This window comes from Polypterus senegalus, chromosome 2 (assembly GCF_016835505.1).
Source record: "Polypterus senegalus isolate Bchr_013 chromosome 2, ASM1683550v1, whole genome shotgun sequence".
Classification (NCBI taxonomy): Eukaryota; Metazoa; Chordata; class Cladistia; order Polypteriformes; family Polypteridae; genus Polypterus; species Polypterus senegalus.
The window spans coordinates 98,579,669-98,598,022 of NC_053155.1; the positions used below are offsets into that span (position 1 = coordinate 98,579,669).

Consider the following 18,354-nt stretch of genomic DNA (forward strand, 5'->3'; position numbering starts at 1 on the left):
CTGTGAATTCATATAAATGACAGATTCAGATGATTAAGAGATTCTGTGATGGCAAATGAACAACAGGGCTGGAACGTGTTGGAAGTGGAGCTCAAACGCTGGTGATTCAGGCTCTGCTCATCAGTATTCTTTTCCACAGGTCCTTCAGTTGGGGCGGAGAGTTAGAGGACGACTGCAGCTCTGATTTCAGCCCAGTCATTAGTTTAGCAAGGATGGGATTTCTGAAGGATGAAGCCTAATTTCCACTGCCATATTGGAGCCCTGCAGATATCTTTTTTAAAATATATTTCAGATTTTAAAACCATCATATATGTTTACATGAGTACAAACAGAAAAGGTAAATCTTAAATGAATGAAATCAGAGTTTACTAATACAATCACATTGGAGCACTGCTGGGGCAGAAGCGGCATAGAGCTGGCCTGTGTGATATCCCACATAGTGGGAAGGTGGCTCCAGCCTACACTCTGGACATCTGCGAGTCCATGAGCCAAACAGAATCAGCAGAGAGAAAGACACAGACACAAACTGGACGGTGAAAGGTGCAAGTGCTGCACAAGAAAAATGCAGTAGTGTCAGGCGGACTTTGATTTCCTTCTTCAGAAATAAATAAAAAACACAAAAAAGGAAAAATATGGTATATTTACAAAAACAATGCACTCCCACAACAACTACACACACACACTTCAACAATGAAGGTAGTCCTCTTTTATCTCTGGCTCAAGAAGAAATAAAGTAAAAAAAATGCAAAAGAAGAAAAAATCAAGTGTGTGTATACAGTGATCCCTCGCTGTATCACGCTTCGACTTTCACGGCTTCACTCCATCGTGGATTTTAAATGTAAGCATATCTAAATATATATCACGGATTTTTTGCTGGTTCGCGGCTTTCTGCGGACAATGGGTCTTTTAATTTATGGTACATGCTTCCTCAGTTGGTTTGCCCAGTAGATTTCATACAAGGGACGCTATTGACGGATGACTGAGAAGCTACCCAATCAGAGCATGTATTATGTATTAAATAAAACTCCTCAATGATATACGATATGCTTCCCTCGTGGTGCTTCGCATACTTAAAAGCTGTAACAGCCCGTATTGATTTTTGATTGTTTGCTTTTCTCAGCCTCTCTCATTCTCTCTGACATTCTCTGCTCCTGACGAGGGGGTGTGAGCAGAGGGGCTGTTTGCTTAGAAGATACGGACACTCCTCTAAAAAATGCTGAAAGACTACCTTCACATTGATCCCTTCATTGCGGCCGCTTTATCGCGGTGCTTCGTATACTTAAAAGCCCAACAGCCCTATTGATTTTTGATTGTTTACTTTTCTCGCTCTCTCTGACATTCTCTGCTCCTGACGCACACTTCTTTGAAGAGGAAGATATGTTTGCATTCTTTTAATTGTGAGAAAGAACTGTCATCTCTGTCTTGTCATGGAGCACAGTTTAAACTTTTGACTAAAGGGTGTTATTTCATGTCTAGAGGACTCTAATAATGTTAAAAAACGTATTTAGAAGGTCGTAAACAGGTTTTCTATGCTCTAACTGCGAAAATATTAGATTTATAAATAAAGAATCCTACTTCGTGGAAATTCATTTATCTGTCTGGAGCGGATTAACCGCTATAAACGAAGGTTTACTGTATAACTGTGCGGAGAATATTTATAAACAGTGCGGGAGAGTTTCTAAGGGCTTAAAATATATAAAAATAACCATACAAACATATGGTTTCTACTTCATGGCTTTTCATCTATCGCGGGGGGTTCTGGAAAGCAACCCCCGCGATCGAGGAGGGATTACTGTATACAAAAAGAAAAAAAACAGGTGTACCAAATCCAAAATCAAAACTATCCAAATAAATATACTTACTCCACCAAAATGATCACTAGGAGATATATAAATATATGTACAAAAATAATATTTACAAAGCCGTCAAAAATCACAACTGCTTCTTCAATTGCTCAGGGGTGCTTACTCCTACCTCGCCTTTCAGTCCACTGACGACCCCTGTTGGCCGGCAACTCCTTAAATATAACCGGCCAGTCTGCCACCCCCGTGTACCCTACCTATCACGTAGACGGTGGCATGTTCACGCCACGCCCCGAGCAACTTTGCATTTAAAGTCAAACCCCTGCCCCCACTCTCCCAAACCTCCCCCCGGGGGTCGCGCAATACCACAGCCTGGCAGGGTCCAACCACGCACTGCTAAGTAAAGAGCCTCTCCAAGCTCCAAAGGCAGGGGCAGTCTAGGTTTATTAGGTCCTTATCATCATGCATACAGAGTACAGTAAAATTCTTAACATGCTAATTGACATACGACACATCACCATTCTCTGGCACCAGGACTAGTGGGTACAAGAACCTCACTCAAAACTTCCTTATCTGAAAATTGTTGGAAGAGTGTCCCTCTGGTACATTTATATTGTTTTGCTTAGCAGATGCTTTTATATAAAGTGACTTACAATAGAGGTCGACATAATCAAGTAACATCAGTTTGGGAACAAAAGTTACAGCACAAGGGTACCAAATTGATTTCCACAAATGAAAAGCTCAAACCAAAATATAAGCAAGTTTCAGTTCTCTGACTTACAAAACCTAATCTCTCAGACAGAAATCCACCAAACCAGAGAGTCTTCAAATGCATCTTGCACACATTCAGGGGGTCTTGTTCAAAAAGCAGATGCCACTTGTTTTTAAGATTAGGCACCCTTACACTATTTTAAGATTAGGCACCTACACTCAATTTTTAAGATTAGGGACCCTGGTGTATCTGACTTTACCCTCACGAACCTTAAGTTCAGGGTTTTTAGTAGGGGTAGGCCAGTCTAAAACAAGCAACAAGAAGGAGATGGTGTCCACTCTCTAAATAAGACCCGATTGAGGGAGTTGGAGTTTCACATGGAGGTGGACTGCTTGTTCCACTAGCTAGGAGTTACACATGAAAAGGGTCTGGACTGAGATGTGATACCATGCCAAAATAGCATCACCAAGAAGTCTATCATCAGCAGATCTGAGTGGTCAAGAAGGAGCATAGGACCTCACCAGTGTCTCCATTTATAGAGGAGCTGACCCTCTGACTACTCTCCAAACAAGCATGAAGGATTTGAATATAATATGTTTCACTCCAGGAGGCCAGTGTAGTGAACTGAAGAGAGGGGTGGCATGAGCTAACACCCCCCATCCCACAGCTCATTGAACACCAGTGGGACCACCCAAGTGGGAGAAAGTTATGGGGACTGGCAGAAGGACCTAAGAAGTCCTGCAAAATCCTGGATGGTAGCAAAGAAGTGCAACTCTATGCCATATCATGGAGAGCAGGCAGCCATGAAACTAGCAAAGGTGCCATGTCCTTTAATGATCTGGCGTTGCCAATGGGAGTGCTCATGGAATGTATGGCCTCAGGGTTTTTTTGACAGATGACTCTTAAAATCAGCAGAATGCAGCTGCCAGGGAGTTTGGGTAGCCAGAGCATGGAGAAAGATTAAGCAGTGAGTGGAAGAAGATTGTAACGCTTGGGACCAGTGAGCAGACTAACTCACCTGAACGTGAGTGGCCAGAATTTGGAAGGGCCTTGGCCTATGGGGCTGCTATGTCTGTATTTATTGGATACTAGCTGTCCCCCACGGCTCCACTCATGTAGTAGTTAAAACAGATAGTGAGGAGGGCGCTGCCCAGCTCCCCACTCCTGATGTCACGCTTCCCACTCCCCTCGGTCCGTAGCCTCTGTCTTGAATTAGTGTGAATATATCGCTCCTGCAAGCAAACTGTGATTCTTAGCACAATGAGGGAGGTTGGAAATTAAAATGGAATGTTCAAGCAAATTATAGAAAAAACCTGATCTAAATCCGTTAAGTAGTTCTCTTGTGAAAGCGGACAGACAGACAGACGTTGGATTTTATATGTATATAGAGAATTTATGTTTTTCCTTTGATAATCTGTAACCTTTCTATTTCAGGTAATGAAACTTTGATTTTTGATAAAGGCCTTGACTTATTGGGCTACAAGAGGCACTGGGGTGTTTGAGAGGTGGGCAAGTAGCCCAAACACTCCGCCTGATACCTGGGCAGGCAGAGCAGGCAGGCCTCGTTTTTTTATCTTTTTTGTTTTTATATATTTGGGTTCCCCATGGATCATCTCTCTTACATGCATTCTTAACAATTTTAGACCTCTATTGTAGAGGCATGTAGTGATTCCCCATCGTGCTATGAAGCTTCAAGTAGAATTTAATTAGCCGTGTTCCTGACTTTGCCTTACAGACCACCATATTTTATTGCAGTGCAGATCTTAGTCACTGAAAACCATCCTTCCATCATCTTTATTGCAGGCTCACAAAGAGCCTCCTGCTACATAAAATGTGGTGGCCAGCCCTGGATGGGACTTCCAGTCCATCACACCAGAATGACTTAGAGACCCCAGCTAGCCTACCACTCACATACATCTCTGGCAGAGGGTAAGAAGCTGGGCATCCAGTAAGAAGAGGGTGGCTGTGAAGCTGAGGCTCTGAAGCCATGTGGCATCAATGCAAACCACTGCACCTCCATTCTGTAAGTAATCTCCTCTTATTTTATATTATCTGTGGCAAGATATTAGGCTCGTGAATATCCAGCGAGGTAAACTGAAGGAGGCACCGTATGTGAGTGGACACAAGCTGCGCTTTGCAGAATGTCACCATCAGCCTCCTCCACGGTGCAACTGAGTCACACAAAGAGCAGCAGTCTTTCCAGTTGCTCATTTCCATCTTTAAGTATCTCACTTTGTAACTTTGCTGTCATCCCTGTTATTTCTCCCTCTGCTTCAACTGTAAGAAAAATCTGGAAACAGTTGTACTACGGATGTGTCCCGGGGGAAGTTCTTGCTTTAGAAAGGCACTATATACAGTAAAGTAAGGGTATATGCCTGAAAGCTGCTCTCAGTCTCCTTTGGCTTTTGCGGCTGTTTTGCCAAGCTACACTGATGATGATGATGTCACATCTGACCTCAGCTTGCCAAGATTGCACTTGTGGCATAATTTAAATTTTCATAAGTACAATATTCAGAAAGATCTTCTCGGGGTGGATGCAGAATGAGATGGGAAGCACTGAGATGACAACCTGCTGCCCGGAGTGTGAAAGAGGAGCCCACATTGGTAAGCAGAGGATACTGCATGCCAGACTGTTCTGTAATTCATTCACAAACATGACATTTATAAAAACAATTAAAAGCTTAACATAAAAAAAAACTATTTTGAGCCCCTCAAAGTGCCACTGTGCTTATGCAGCCACCACTGGGGGTGAATATTGACCTCATGAAGAAGTCAGGTGGTTGGTGACACAGGCTAGCAAAAGTCCCACTAAGCAGTAAGTGACACCAAGAAGCTCTTGCTGCATGTTAGGGTAAGCAGGTAGGTGGCTTGAGGGTGTCTGACCTTTTACCTAAACCCTGTCATGCAGGAAGCCTTGGTGGGGCAATCCTAAAACTTCCAGAGGGTGCTCCGGCCACTAGAGGTCGAGTCCAGGGTGTGGCTCCTTAGGGAATCTTAGCCAGGAGTCATAGGCTGCTTCATGATGATGGAATAGGATCATCAAGCAGAGAGGCGGTGCCATCAGAGTATGAAGAGTATTGTGGTGGGCAAGTGGGTAAGTCATCCCACCTGTCAGTCCGGAAGAAGACCCTGAAACAGCCGGTTCCAATGGGGCACCTAGGATTTGCCGTGTCCAGATTTATAGGACACTTTGTATTGTGCCATTCGTCCATTGCTTGCCATCTTCACTGTTACCCTGCCCTACATCAACAGCTATAAAAAATGGATGGATAGTTCATTCCTCCCATGCATATTTTAATAAGTAAATCAATTTATTTGCTCTATGCTGTAAATTAATTTGTTATATTAAAACAGCTTCCGATTGACCCAGTGTGAGGGCAAGAAAGCAGAGGCCCAAATCATGAATAACATGAGTGCTTTGGGCTGAGAGCTCCAGCAGCAGCACCACAGACATCAACCTTTAAGAAAAGGGGTCAGGAGCTGCAGCCTTCCCTGGCAGCAACAGGCACAGGGCAGAAAGCAGACACCGGGCCTACATGTTAAGAGAGCAATTAAAACTTTGGGAAGAAACCAAACAATTCAACAAAATAAAAATCAGCTAAGTGAGGTGCAAATTATAGGCAAGAAAGGGCTACCCTTGGAGCTCTGAAGGAGAAGTACCAACCTCTGTGCCATGTTTGTTCTGTGATCAGGCCAGGAAGAGCTGAATATCCTGTCCTTCCACTTCTGAACCCTGGTGCCTTTCCCCATAACACGACAGTGTATCGTGAGGCCTGGCTACTGAAATCCAAGGAGTTTGGAACTCAGAGTATCTAAGGAAGGATGTGGTGGCCTTGTGGACTGAACAAGGGAATGTGACCGGGTTGAGAACGTGGAGTGGGGTGTAGAAGTCCTCTAGTGGGGCAGTAGTGTGGATTTATGGAGGTAGCTTGGACCTCAAAGTTGATCTGTCATTGAATAAGAGCTATTGATTCATTTTCAGGTAAGACTTGAGGTAAACTTTAATGTGATCATCAGGTTTTCAGGAAGCTGAATGATGAGTCTTCATGTGCACTTTGGGTTTTTGATGCCAATGACACTGACACCATGACACCAGTCAACCTTTACACATCACAACTCCACAAATCAAGCTCTTACCAAAAAGGTCATGGAAGAATACCCACTCAGTCAGTCATTGTCTAACCGGCCGAGTCCTAAACAGGGTTATGGGGGGACTCTGAAGGCTATCCCAGCTAGCATTGGGTGCAACACAAACCCTGAACATGGGGCTAGTCCAGTTTAGAGCAAAAACACACACAGGCTAATTTAGGATCACCAATCCCATCTAACCTGCATGTTTTTGGACTGTGGGAGGAAACCAGAACAACCAGAAGAAACCCACGCAGACACGGGGAGAACATGGAAACTCCACGCAGGGAGGACACAAACCCTGATCTTCTTACTGCGAGACAGGAGCGCTAACACCATGCCACCCACAGAATGGTGCCCACAGAATACAAAGCTCTGTCTCTAAGTTTTCACTATTACAAGAGCAATGAGACCACCACCCAGCTCTTATAAGGGTCTTTTTTAAGGTTTGAATAACATGAAAAAAGGCAGCACACTCAAAGGAATTATAAAAAAATATGACATGTAGAAATCAAGGGAAGAGTCGACTAATCACTGGCTGTGTGTACCCAGGACCACTGAGCGCCAATCGTATGGGAAGTCAAGGTGACAGCCAGTCGGTGGTAAGCTGTGACAAAGTCATCTGAACCCCTGGTACTCACAGACACTTCATTTCTCATTTTGCAGAAGCTTTTCAATTGAGCAGTAGACATTTACATACACCTGTATGGTTTTTTTTTTGTTGAATCCTGCTTATTCTAGGAAAGGGTGCCACAAGAAATCAATCCCACGGGAGACAGCCATCCATCACCAGCCACACTCAAGTGCATACGCATTATTAAAACACCCAGACCATAATATCATTAATTAAAACAGGAGCTGGGGATCCTAAAAAACCAAAAAATCATCTCTTACTTCTGCAGTATTACTGTACAGTTGTCCCTTCCATGATCCATCCATCCATCCACATGACCAGAAGCTTTTGTCCTCTTCAGGCTTTACTGGTCTGCCTGTCCCGCCTGCTACAAAGTAAGAAATCACTGCACCAGAATCTCTCCCAGCTCTCCCTCACCGCCTCCTTCACTCTCATCTGACACTTGTGTGAAGCAGCTGCCTGCCTGCCTGCCTCCTGCGTCTGCCTGACGTCAGCAGAGATTACTGCAGCAGCGACCTATAGGCCAGAGAGGTACTCTGGAGCTTGGTTAAAATGTCCAAATTGTGAGGTGACTGAAATGAAGAATTCCGGGGAATCACCCTGGACGGCCCATGAAAGCTTCAGAAAGATAATGAAGGTATGGTGAGCAGGTTCACACCTTTCTACTGGTCAGCGTTTGCAGCAGGGAATCCACCAGCCTTTGAGCTGAGGACAGCCGAGCTCGGCACGTCCAGCTTCGAGTTAAAAAGTCCCAGTCTTCACTTTTTGTGGCCCTTTTCCATGTCCCAAGGTGAGTGACAAGCACAGTGCCACCAGTTATATATTTATTGTTTTTCAGATTTTTGCAATGGCTGCTCAGGTCCTAGTAAGGGCCGCTGGGGAACTGAGCAGCCATGTCTTGGATTGTTTTTTAGTTCCCCGGCCACATCTTCAAGGTAGTTTGTGACTTGGGCCACTTGCAGCGTGTCATATTTGCTTCACAGTTACAAATCAGGCTGAATGTTTGTTGATCAGACGGGGACAAACCTTAAAATTCATGGACTGTCAAGTTTAGGAAAGGCAACAAACTGGAGCTTCCTACTTTGACACCCACCTCTGGACTCGATGCTGCAGGTATAACACAGGGTGATATGTGCAGGTTCAGCACTGTGAAGTCTTCATTGAACTGATGGAACAAGAACATGCTACCTACACTTAAGCATTACTCCAGAGTCAGCAGCCGTGTGCATCTCTTGATTTAAGGGAATTCAGCTGAGTTTCCCCGTACTAAATCTCTGCTCACTGAAAGAGCAGGTCCTGCAACATCAGCATACTATGTACAGTATATTAAGCCTCGCACATCATAAATCACCCCGACTTTAGGGAAAGCTGAACCATCTGCCTGACGCAGGTACGGCGAATAGCCCACCCTCTGCCTGGCTACGTCAGCCATTGTGCTAAAGCAACATGGTGGGGCTGCTGGCCTGCGGAGAGAACTGGGGGAGGTATGTGCAGCAGTGTAAACTAACCCCAGCCTGTAAATCACAACACCCGCCTGATTGATCGGCGACTTTGGACAATCTGTGCATTTCCATCAGAAAATACTAATGAAGTGGGAGACTATGGGAATGAAATCCAAATTTCCCTGTGGGATAATAAAAATCTGCCTGAGCTGACCTAATCTAATATGTTGTAGCAGGATCGGGACATTTCAGAGGGATTTGCTGAAAATTAGCGAAGAGGCTGTAAATCAAACCAATTTTGATTGAATGCCAAGCTCAAATGTTGAAAGAGATTTGTTTTGTAACATCCTCCATGACTCTCTAGTCCATCTTTTTCTGCGTTAATCGGGGCCGCATCCTCTCTGGCCTCTTCACAGAGCTCCTCTTTAAATAGCCACATATCGCAACTTAGGGCTCCCACCAACCAAAAACAGCCTGGAATGGCAGCGTCCATGATGAAAATAAATAAATAAGTAAAACTAAGATGTTAAAAATGAATAAGTATAGAATTAAAAGAAAGAACCAAATAATAACACTTATCAAAACTCAAAGTTATCATAATAATACTAAAACTGAACTTATGTGTGTTGTGATAAAAGAGAAGCTGACATCAGCCCGGTAGGAGTGGACGAGTGTGTCATGTGATGGATGAATGGCCGCTAGTTACCATTAGATGGACTGATGGTCATGAGTCGCCACTAGATGAACCGATGGCCACAAGTCGCTATTTGATGAACCGATGGCCACAAGTCGCTATTTGATGGACCAATGGCCACAAGTCGCCATTAGATGGGCTGATGGTCAGTAGTCGCCACTAGATAAACCAATGAACATGAATGTGATGGACTGATGCCCACAAGTCGTTATTTGTTGGACTGATGATCACGAGTCGCCAATGATGGGCTGATGACCCATCCTGGGTCATTTGTGTCCTGTACTGCCACGTGTCAAACATTTGCTTTGTAGAAGTGTATTGGGTGCTCAAAGCAGAAAGACACAACAGGGACAGGTCACGTGGAAGCACATGTACAAACGTCTCTTCGTCTTCCAGCTCAAGGGTGGATGAGGATCTCTTTAAAGAACACTGACATAACTTCCAGAACCCTCCGGTGATCCTGCCCCTTCTGGAGTTGGCACCACGGTGATCAGAAGTCAACATTTATCCTTGGGCCTGTGACTGCTGGAGCCACACTCGCCCACATGATTGCTATTTAAGAAAGCCTGGAAGGTTCCACAGCTCTTTTCCTTTTTTCTTTCTTTGGTTGCCTCACGGTGTTAGCCTTGCTGCTAATAAACGGATATCTCCTGGAGACAACAACACTTTATCATGTCATGTCCTGTTTCCCCCAACACAGGATAAATTCAGACCCTTAATGAATTAAATTCAGAGACCTGGAAAATGAATGTATGGTTGGACATCAAAGAAAGAATGCAGAAATGTTTGATAAGATTGTCATGTTGTTATTTAGTTCTTTTAATACAAATCAAACCTCATTAATCTTTTCTTGGCAGTGTGTACAAGTTCCACACATTCTGGGAGATGATACCTTGACAGGCCTTGATGTGAGCAGTGTCACTGCCAGTGCCCTTTTTGACGCACTCATTGCTAGAAGAGGAGGAACCTGAGGCCGTCGGTCTTTTCCCTCAATGGTTCCCCTACCTGTGTGCAGGTTTTGGACCATCGGTCTGCGACTAAAACCGATGTCGCATTACGTGATTTCTAGCCACGAGAGCATGTCAATTTCCAGGACTGGAAATCGCCAGGCATGTCACATTTAGTGACTACGTGACGACTTTCCAGCGCAGTCAATAACAGCCAATAACAGGCAGCGCTGTTCGAAGTGTTAACAGGTATGGTGATTTCGACTGCCTTCAGAATCTTCTTTTTTTTTTTTTTAACATTTTTCCATTCTGCCATGGTATGTAAAACAAAAGACAGCAGACAGAAGAGGTTGTGAGGTGTAAAACACACACATTCTTTATTCCTCATCGCTGGGTTAAATACATTGCACTTCTGGATGCACAGAACTCTAACCTCCGACTAAAGGTAAACTCAAGCCTGTTTGATTTTGTTGGCGCGGGTCGCTGGGTAGGTCACATTACTTGACCAGCTTCACAGGAGCACACCTCCAACTTACTAAGAAAATGAAGGCTTCAACTGAAAGTCGCTGGAAAAGTCGTGTAATATGACATGGCCTTAACTCAGCGTTTCTCAACCTTTAAGTATTTGCGCCCCGAGTTTTCATAACAGTTTTAATCGCGCCCCCCCTAACATTTTTTTAAAATGTAGATGCATATTTTATTATACCTACTTAACTTTTATCGACATTTATCTAACTCTATATTTATTGTTCTAGTATCAGAATGTAGTTTAATTTAATTTGTTTTGGTTTCAACAGATTGTTTTTTTCATATTTCTTTTTTTCACATCTTCGCACCCCTCTTTTTGTTACTTCGTGCCCCCCTAGGGGGGTCCGCCCCACAGGTTGAGAACTACTGCCTTAACTGTTTGCCATGGGTTAGCCGACTTGGGGAGCTTTTTGTTGAATGGATGGAACCTCAGTGAATTAGGACTGGAGACATGACATGGATTACCAACCACAAAACTACTACTCAACAAGAGCCACCATGACACTAGCGTCAACTGAGGAAGTGGAGGGTAAATGAGGACTGAATACCATGTATGTGTCTTGAAGAAGCAGATTCAAGGTGCTGCACCAGAAAACTCGCATCCTAAGCAATGCAATAATGAAGTGTGTGCTCTGTTCAGAGCCGAGCCGCGTGGACAACTCACAGCACAGCTGACATGAGTGCCATGGCTACGTACAGAACAACATGAGACATTCATTTTTGTGTCATATCTCCTTCCCAAAGGACCTGACTGACTGAACTCGGGAGAATGGTAGCTTCTGACTCAAACTCAACTGCCAGTGCTTGATGAGGTGGGGAATTGTGGTGCAAATTGTTTTTAATGGAAAACTGTCTAAATAAAGGAGAGAAGAAACAAAAAAAAAGGCTCTCGCTCTGGATCTAACAAAATTGAAATAATCAAGACCCAGAGTGACGGCTAAATGTGGCACGATGCACTGATGGCACGCATGCCAGTGCCCAGCCTAATGCAGCCAGTGAAGGACCATCTATGACAGAGGTAACCAACCTGGGGTGCCCACCTCTACAGGGAGTGTGAGATGGCAATTCAGGTGGTGTGACGAAGAAGAAGAGTGCGTTGCGATATGCCAAAATAGAGAGATGTGCGTTGTCACGTTGCAATCGGTGTCTTGCAGTGTGCCGTCGTCATTCATTAGGTAGCGTTCCTATTCTATGAAATGAAAAGAATCAAGCATTGCATGTGCAATTGTCATCTGAGAATCAGCCACAGAAATGCGTGTTCTTTTGGGTTCCTTGCTTAAGTGTTCATAAAGACGAAAAACGTTTTTTAAGAGAATGGAATTCGCAGGGTGTCTGGGCTTTCCCTTAAAGATAGGGTGAGAAGCTCAGTCATCCGGGAGGGGCTCAGAGTAGAGCTGCTGCTCCTCCGCATCGAGAGGAGTCAGATGAGGTGGCTCGGGCATCTGATCAGGATGCCCCCTGGACGCCTCCCTGGCGAGGTGTTCCGGGCACGTCCAACCAGGAGGAGGCCCTGGGGAACACCCAGGACATGCTGGAGGGACTATGTCTCCCGGCTGGCCTGGGAATGCCTTGGGATTGTCCCAGAAGAGCTAGAAGAAGTGGCCGGGGAGAGGGAAGTCTGGGCCTCTCTGCTCAAGCAGCTGCCCCCGCAACCCGACCTCGGATAAGCAGAAGAAGATGGATGGATGGAATTTGGACCCTGCAATGACTGGCAGAGAAGGGCAAGGCCTAGTATTGATTTCTGTGCACGTCCAGACTGTGAAACATCACTGATTTTGAGGTTTGATTAACATGTTTGCCAGGGGGAGATCAAGGGGGACTGAATTGGATGCAACAACTGCTGCTTACCCTCAGCCCATCTCTCCTGCTGGCGGTCCTGGCAGTAGCACAGCATTTTAACTGTGCGGCACATCTGTTCTTGAACTGCACTGCAGGTGTTATTGGAGGACAAAGCCTGTCGACTGTGTTTCAGTGTTTAGCGGTGTACCAGCACCCACTGCTTCATGAGGGTCTCCAATCTCCCAAACCCCTCGATCACTAATCGTGTGTCATTTCCTCGCGGTGCCTGATGCTTTGTGAAATACCACAACCCCCAGTATGTTAATCGAACATCTAAGCATCGTGGGGGGCACATTTACAAGACTATTAAGATTTATAAATGTAAATTGCTCAGTTTATATTTACATTTTATGCACTAAGTTAAAAGCTCGTTTTTTTAATTCCGTTTCTTCACCTACTGTACTGTATATGGTTTTTGACTTCTTCATCTGCAAATGTGACGTCACTTTTGTAGGAGATCACGAACATAATTCAGACATTTTCTAGGGATGTGGAGCAGAGAAAAAGTTGGCCTGTCAGTCCATAGTTTATTTACCTTTGATGATCTTTTCATTTTCTGCACTTTGCTTTCTTTCTTTAATGATATCTTGGGGAGCTGAAGCCAGAAAACATCTGGAAAAGGGTAGGACAATGGTCATTTGAAGGGCATTGTGGGAGGCTGATACTCATATTTGCTGAATGATTTAGTTTCCTGTGGGGCTCAGAGGCAGAATTCCTTGAAAAGCACTTCACACGTGCAATCTGGGTGATTACGAAATCCGGACCATCAGGCACAAGGAGGCAACTTAACATGGCAGGGAACAGACGGTCACTTGGTGCTGGACATTTTAGAGACCACCTGAAACGTCTTTAAGATCTGGGACTGACTGGGATCTGGGGCACTACTGTGTGTCTAACGGGCCTGTGAAGTCTTCATTACAGTTAAACCTTAAATTCTGAAAATCAAGTCATTAAAAAAAAGAATGAAAAACGTGTGCAGACAAGGGTAGAATGTGCAAAGCTGGGCACGACCTCGCCTGAGCAGAGATTTGGACTGTAGAAATGCTCTGTACATATGTAGCTAATACATCGGAATATGGATTTGGATTTCATCAAAGATAGCAAAGAAAAAAAGATCTAAAGAAAGTGCAAGAATATAAAATTACAAGCAATCAGCACAGGGTGTAGAAAAGGAATGAAACAAAACAGCGGCCAACAAAAATGAGTGATAATGTGTTGACTTACAAAAGAGCAGCCACCCAAACTGTGCCTGCACCTTCAGACTGGGGCCATGACGTGGGGGCGAGCATCAGATTATCAAAGTTATGCTTGGCGAAGATGACAAATGGCAAGAACAAAAGTAGAAGTAACCAGAAAATAAGGTCTAAGTAAGAAAAAATATAAACTACGAAACGCCAAAGCCTAAAATGTATCTTAAATTATTTAGTCAAAAACACATGGGGTTGTGTCTCCACCAAAAATACCAACAGAAACTCAAGTCACCGCCGCAAAACCTTCATCTGCAATCCTGGGCACCCACTACACCGTGACGGCAGCTTAAATAAGAACACATCGATGGTGTCAACTACCAAGACTTCTGATGGACACAACAGGCTATCATTCTTGGTGACAGAGAAGTTAAAAATGGCGGCGCCTGTAAAAAAAAATAATAATTATAATAAATGGTGGCATTAAAATAATAAAAAATAATATTAGCAACAGGTCCTAAAGAACAAAATGATTGTGAACATTCAAAAGCTCAAAAGATCCCATAGTCCAATGGTGCAGTTGAGATGATTGTCACATCAAGGGGTAAGATGTTTCTTCAAACTCAGATGAACCTCATTTGACGATTTTCAACCCTCCAAAACATACAGTAACTCAGCGGTCTGCATGCTGCAGGTTCCCTTCGGTCTGGGAATTCAGGTTCTTTCTGCTCTTTACAATCTTTTAGTTGGCATGACTGGAGGCTTGAAATCATCCTAAGCTCATCAGCCAAAGCTCCTGAAGGGGACGTGTGAATTCGTTACTGAGGGTCCCCCTCTGATAGGCTGGCATCCCGTTCAATGGTTACCGTACTGACTTCAGCTCCACTGGGATAGACCCCATCATTCTATGTTTTACACTGGAGAACTGTGAGGAATATTTCGGAATGGTGCAAATTCAACCAAGTTAAACAGGAAACTCTTAGAACTACACTGTGTGCACAATTATTAGGCAAGTGAGTATTTTGACCATATCATCATTTTTATGCGTATATTCCAACTCCAAGCTGTACTAACTTGAATGCTTATTGGATTTAAGCACGTCAGGTGATGTGTATTTGTGTAATGAGGGAGGGTGTGGCCTAAGGAGATCAACACCCTATATCAAGGTGTGCAGAATTATTAGGCAGCTAGTTTTCCTCGGGCAAAATGGGCCAAAAAAGAGATTTAACTGACTCTGAAAAGTCAAAAATTCTAAAAAGTCTTTCAGAGGGATGCAGCACTTTTGGAATTGCTAAGATATTGGTGTGTGATCACAGAACCATCAAACATTTTGTTGCAAATAGTCAACAGGGTCGCAAGAAACGTGTTGAGAACAAAAGAGCATAAATTAGCTGCCAAAGATTTGAGAAGAATCAAACGTGAAGCTACCAGGAACCCATTATCCTCCAGTACTTTCATATTCCAGAGCTGCAACCTACCTGGAGTGCCCAGAAGTACAAGGTGTTCAGTGCTCAAAGACATGGCCAAGGTAAGGAGGGCTGAAACCCAACCACCACTGAACAAGAAACATAAGTTGAAACGTCAAAACTGGGCCAAGAAATATCTGAAGACAGATTTTTTCAAAGGTTTTATGGACCGATGAGATGAGAGTGACTCTTGATGGACCAGATGGATGGACCTGTGGATCAGTAATGGGCACAGAGCTCCACTCCAACGTGGAGGTGGGGTACTGGTATGAGCTGGTATTTTTAAAGATGAGCTAGTTGGACCTTTTGCATTGAAGATGAACTCAAAATCAACTCCCAAACCTACTGCCAGTTTTTGAAGACACTTTCTTCAAACAGTGATACAGGAAAAAGACCATGATTTTTATGCAGGCCAATGCTCCATCACTTGCATCGAAGTTCTCCACTGCGTGGCCAGCCAGTAAAGGCCTTAAAGATGAAGGAATAATGACAAGGCCCCCCTTCCTCATCTGACCTAAACCCTATCGAGAACTTGTGGGCACTTCTTAGCGCTAGATTTACGGGGAGAAAAACAATACACCTCTCTGAAGAGTGTCTGGGAGGCTGTAGTCACTGCTCCACAAAAAGCTGATCGTCAACAGATCAAGAAACTGACAGACTCCATGAATGGAAAGGCTTATGACTGTTATTGGAAAGAAGGGTGGCTATATTGGTCATTCATTGATTGATTTATTTTTTTTGAAATGTCAGAGATGTTTATTTGTAAATTTTGAGGTGTTTGTTTATTATTCTCACTATAACAGATGAAAATAAACAAGTGAGATGGGAAAATTTTCATTTTTCCTTTAGTTGCATAATAAATCTGCACACTAATAGTTGCCTAATAATTGTGCGCACATATGTATTCCCCTGATGATGTTCACACTCACCTTTCCGTTGTGAAACATTCAGGTTTCAGGTTTATTAACATTTTGGATTGACTGATAGCACTGTGTTTGTTCCATATTAAAATTAATCCTCAAAAATGCAACTTGCCTAATAATTCTGCACTCCCTGTAGATGGACTTGTCAGACTAGCATGGAGCAGAAACCATGGATAGAATGACAAAACCAAAATCACAGCCATACCACCTGCATTTCAGCACATGTCATCTACCTGAAGGGAAGCATGTTCAGGCCTGGCCAGTACTTGGATGGGAGACCATCTAGGAAAAGGCTTGGGTTTCTGCTGATACAGGTGTTTGTGAGGCCAGCAGGGGGCGCTTACCCTGTGGTCTAAATGTGGACCCAATGCTCCAGTGCAGTGATGGGGACACTGTGCTGTAAAAATTGTGCTGTCCTTCAGGTGAAAGGCAAAATCAAGTTTTGGACTCGCGTTCAAGATCCCTGGGGATCCTTCGCAAAAAGTAGGACATATCTTGATGCCCAGGCTAAGTTGCCCACCATGGCCTTGCCATTCTGGCCCCCTAATTATCCCCTATCTGTAATTGTCTCTGTCTCTCTCACAATTACACCACCTAATAGGTAATGTGTAGTGAGCGTACTGGTGTAATAATGGCTGCCGTCATCTCACCCAGGTGGATGCTACACATTAGTGGTGGTTAAAGTGGCTCCACAATTACTATGAAAAGTGCTTTGAGTAGTGAGAAAAGCACTGTACAAATGTAAATAATTTTTATTAAAGTCATATGCGCTAATATCATTTAGAGAGACACTCAGTCCTTGTGAGAAGGTCTTTCTGTTAAACGGTTTGGACATCCTGGATTTCACACCACCATCTTAAATAGTAGCAGATTTTGTGTGCTATGTACAACCTAAAGCAACGTGACCTGTCACCCTCGGGAATTTTTGAAGTCTTTACTCTTACACTGCGTTCACATGCTCTTGGATTATTCGTAGCTCCAAGTTGTGACTTTTTGGAGAAACATTTGATTTGCTAAAAAAAAAAAAAAAAAGAAAAAAGATTTAATTATAAGATAAACAAAGCTTTTTTGGGAAACGTGTGAGAAAAAGTAATACATGTATATTGCTTCACTCCAAATGCAATTTGAGCTAAAAATTTAATTTCTGTGTTTTTTATACAACTGACTAAGGTGAAAGGTTATCATTACATCACAACTTGGACAACTGCAGCAGCTCTGTTTACTAAAAATTGTCCGACTTACAGCACGGAGCTCATAATGTGTCATATGGAATTTCTGGCTCGGATTTGTCGCCTGTCTGAGAGCACACGAGCGCAGCATTATTCCCTCTAGAGCAGCAGTGATTGGGTAAATCATAAGACAAATAAATAAAAATACATGACATGTGGTAGTGGGCTCAAACAAGAACATCCCACCATTAGTTTCTTTTATTGCATACAGTTGGGTGGCAACAAACTGTCTTAGAGCAACTGAGTAATATTTACAACACATGCTGACCAGCTAGTGCATAAAACAGCCCAGCACACACACCTACACCAAGAAATGATCATTCGGTTCAACAACTTTAAATACAGAAAGATTCAAATGTGTGTATTGTAACAAAGGACAAAAGAGATCATAAAGAGTGAGGGCACCAAATGGTGAACCCTGGATAATTGTTCACAAAAACAACAATCACATCTTTCGAGTTGCGAGTCCAAGAGTGAACGGACCCAAGATGGCAGACGTGGTTTTCGGCCGTTCCAGTAGGATGAGGCGGGTCCAGGTGGACGGCACCGGAAGTGACATCAGCTGTGGTAAAGCCGTCAATCCTCTGGTTTGCAGAGGGAGGAAGAGAAAAGGCATTAGGACACAGTGCCAACCCCTGGAGTGGCATCACTAGAGCCTTTAGGCTGTCCCCTAGGCACACACATGGGACAATATCAGCAAGCATACCTCGCACAAGTATCTGAACACCAGCTTCATGCAACTGTTAACTATAACAGTGCTGTTTAATTTGCTTTTAACAAAAGCAGACTTTTACAAACAGTGCCAGCCTGCCAACTAACAGTC

The 18,354-nt window shown here is 43.7% G+C and overlaps 1 protein-coding gene across 1 annotated transcript in view; it reads right to left on the reverse strand.

The window, feature by feature from the left end:
* The window catches only part of gdpd4a (glycerophosphodiester phosphodiesterase domain containing 4a), a 91,429-nt gene extending 83,726 nt beyond the window's left edge, over positions 1 to 7,703 (reverse strand). Inside the window, exon 1 of the mRNA XM_039744224.1 lies at positions 7,537 to 7,703. The gene's annotated coding sequence lies outside the window, so the exon portion shown is untranslated. The remainder of the gene's footprint in view (positions 1 to 7,536) is intronic.
* Positions 7,704 to 18,354: the final 10,651 nt, after the last annotated feature.